Source organism: Phaethon lepturus, unplaced genomic scaffold (genome assembly GCF_000687285.1).
Source record: "Phaethon lepturus isolate BGI_N335 unplaced genomic scaffold, ASM68728v1 scaffold27001, whole genome shotgun sequence".
NCBI classification, from domain to species: Eukaryota; Metazoa; Chordata; class Aves; order Phaethontiformes; family Phaethontidae; genus Phaethon; species Phaethon lepturus.
This window is the reverse complement of record NW_010517418.1, coordinates 4,762-7,499: the sequence shown is the minus strand read 5'-3', so window position 1 is coordinate 7,499 and position 2,738 is coordinate 4,762. Positions and strand designations below refer to the sequence as shown.

The 2,738-nt window shown below is 58.1% G+C and overlaps 1 protein-coding gene across 1 annotated transcript in view; it reads right to left on the bottom strand.

The window, feature by feature from the left end:
• RTP5 (receptor (chemosensory) transporter protein 5 (putative)) overlaps positions 1-2,738 on the bottom strand; it is a 14,273-nt gene that overhangs the window by 10,861 nt on the left and 674 nt on the right. The window lies entirely within an intron of this gene.

The window sequence follows — 2,738 nt, the reverse complement described above, 5'->3', positions numbered from 1 at the left end:
TCGTCCACCCGCAGAGGGGGTGGGTGGGGCTGGGGGCTGTGTGTCCGCAGGGGTGTGCATGTATTTGGCACATGGTAGCTGTGCAAATCCAGGGGTGTGCACACAAATTTGCATGGGGAGTTGTGGGGGCAGTTGTGTGTTCATGAGCACTTGACATGAGTGTGCCTGGCCAGGCTGGGGATGCTTGGTCTGGGGTGATACAGGGAAAAAACCTGGAAACCCCCACCCGGTTTGGCTGCAGTGCACTTGCGAGCACAAAGCACGGGGGAAGTGTCTGTCAGGAGCATCTTCCATCACTCACATCACGATGCCGATAGGAATCAGGTGGGCAAACCCAAGCCTACACCCTGTCCCCTCTGACCTTTCAGGAATCATTCCCAGTGATGGCCCATCCTGAGAGCACAGACGAGTGAGGTCCAGGTGCTATTTAATTTTATAGGGCCTTGTTTTTCTCCCACTTGCATGGCTGTAAGCCTCAGTTTTCCCAAAATGGGATGCTGAGGACCAGGCTGGGGCCCTGCTCTTGTTCTGTCGGTGGCCTGTGGCTCTGAGGCACAGGGCTTAGCCCCAGCGGCTGCGATGCTGCAGGGAGCGAGGTCAAAAACCAGAGCCAGGTGGTAGGGTCTGCCGAACTGCTCTGCAGCAAACCTCTTCTCTGCAGCCTAAACCAAAGACCACTGAAACCCTGCCAGGAGCACCCCTCCAAAGCCAGCAAAGCAGCTGCGGCAGAAATGATGTACCCCACAACCATACCAGGCACATCGCAGCCCAACCTCTTCTTGGTGCAGGCAGGGAAAGCCAAAAGACTTGAGGGTGTCAGCTCAGGCCCGCCCAGAAAACCTGATGCAAACCTTAGCATCATAGGTGGAAATGAGTTTGCTTGGGTCCTTGCTTAATTTGGAGTGGAGAAAAGGGGCATAAACCTGCCAGCTGGCACAAATAGCGGGCGGCCAGCTGGTACGGGTGCAGTGGTGGGCAAAAGCAGGAGGGCTGTGATATGGAGTCAGGGGCAGGGGAAAGAAGGATGTGGGATGGTGGAGCTGCAAAAGCCAGAAATGGGGACTTCTCAGGATGGGAGGTAATACAGCTTCCTCCAGATCCCGTGCAGTGACTCCAGGAAGACTGAACTACTGTCACCACACTGGAGGGAGAGTCAAAACCGTAGGTGGCTGCTCTCCTGGCTTGCACGGAAAGACAAGAGCAGGTCCTGCACACAAATCCCCTCAGCTCCCCATCCCCCAGCAGGATGCTGGGACGTGGAGGCTGACATCCATCTCAGGGCACTGCTTGGTTCAGGGATGCTCAGTTGGGGGCTTGAAAGCTGCATCCTGCCCGGAGCTCATCCCAGCCCTGTTCCTGCTCCGGCCGGCACAGCCGGTGCCATGCTCAGCACAGGGGAGCCTAGCTCGGGTCTCTGCCAGTGCTGGGCACCCTGCCCTCCAAGCACGGATGGGAAGCGGTGCCTGGCAGCCTGGAGCATCCCCAGGCCCCAGCCTTGCTCCCTGCAAGGGGCAGGATTGCAACCATGCTGCTGGGGGGCCGGGGGGGCACAGGCACTGCTGCAGGCTGGGTGCTCTCCCATCCCAAATGGCAGCGGGAGATGCTTTTGCTACACCTCCAACCCCACCAGATGGCTTGGGAGCCTCCAGCCAGCTGCAGACCACCATCCACCCAGAAAGGAAGGGGGAGCCATGGCTGCAGCCGGGGGGTGCAGGAAGGGCTGAAGACATGGCACCTCCGCTGCCCGAGAGGCAGAACGGAAAATATGAAGCAGGGCCCACTGTCTCACCAGTGTCGTATCTGACAGGAAAGCCAAAAGCAAAACTGCTGACTGAGCTCCCGCTTCTCGCCTGCTGCGGCTGCCTCCTGCCCTGGCTTTCCCGGCTGCCTCCTGCCTTGGCTTTCCGGGCGAGCCAAGCCCAGCCGGCCACAGCACGTCTCTGCCGGAGCCGCCGGCAAGGAGCAGGGCTGCTGCTTGCAAAAAGCCCCAATGGGCCGAGCCATGTGTTGCCATGAGTGAATGTTGTGGGAGTTACGGCACTGCCCATGGTGGCTACTGGGAGCCTTCAGCAGCTCCAGGGACCAAAGGGGGCCACCACATCCACTCTCTTGCCCTGAGGAAGAGTGAAAGCTGTCCCAGATGGATGTTGATTCCATCTGGTCCCCTCTGGAAGTTTCTTGAGGACTTTCGAGCCCCTGCAGGGGACAAACTGTGGTGCCTGGTGTGCCTCACCCCTTATCCCAGTGCCCAGGCTGGCTCCCGCAAGGCTGCACTGGTTTTACTGGAGGTAAGGGAAAAAGAAACTTGCTGATGGTGCCGACAAAGTACAAGATACAGGTGATTCTTCTCTGTTTCCACTGGGTTTCACGGTCTTCTGGCAGGTCTCTGCTGCCCTCAAAGCCACTCCTTACCAGGGTTTCTCCCCTCTTGAGCAGTTGTCGCTTCTTTCTGTTCTGGTTTCTGGCAGGTGGCACAGCCCCAGCATCGTTTTCAAGAGGAAAATGGAAGTTTGGAGCCAGAAAGCTGCACTGAGCACCATGCTGTGAGCTTTGCCCCAGCTGATGGCAGCCAGAACGGTGGCAATGCTCATCCCCACCAGGCTGGGCAAGCCTCCCCGAGATGAGCCTAGTAAGGGGGAGCTTCATTTGCAGCTGCACCTGGGTGACCAGCTCAGACAAGGGCAAGAGGAAAAAGAGCCATGGCTTCTCTAAATTATTAAGAGCAGCTTCGTGGAAGA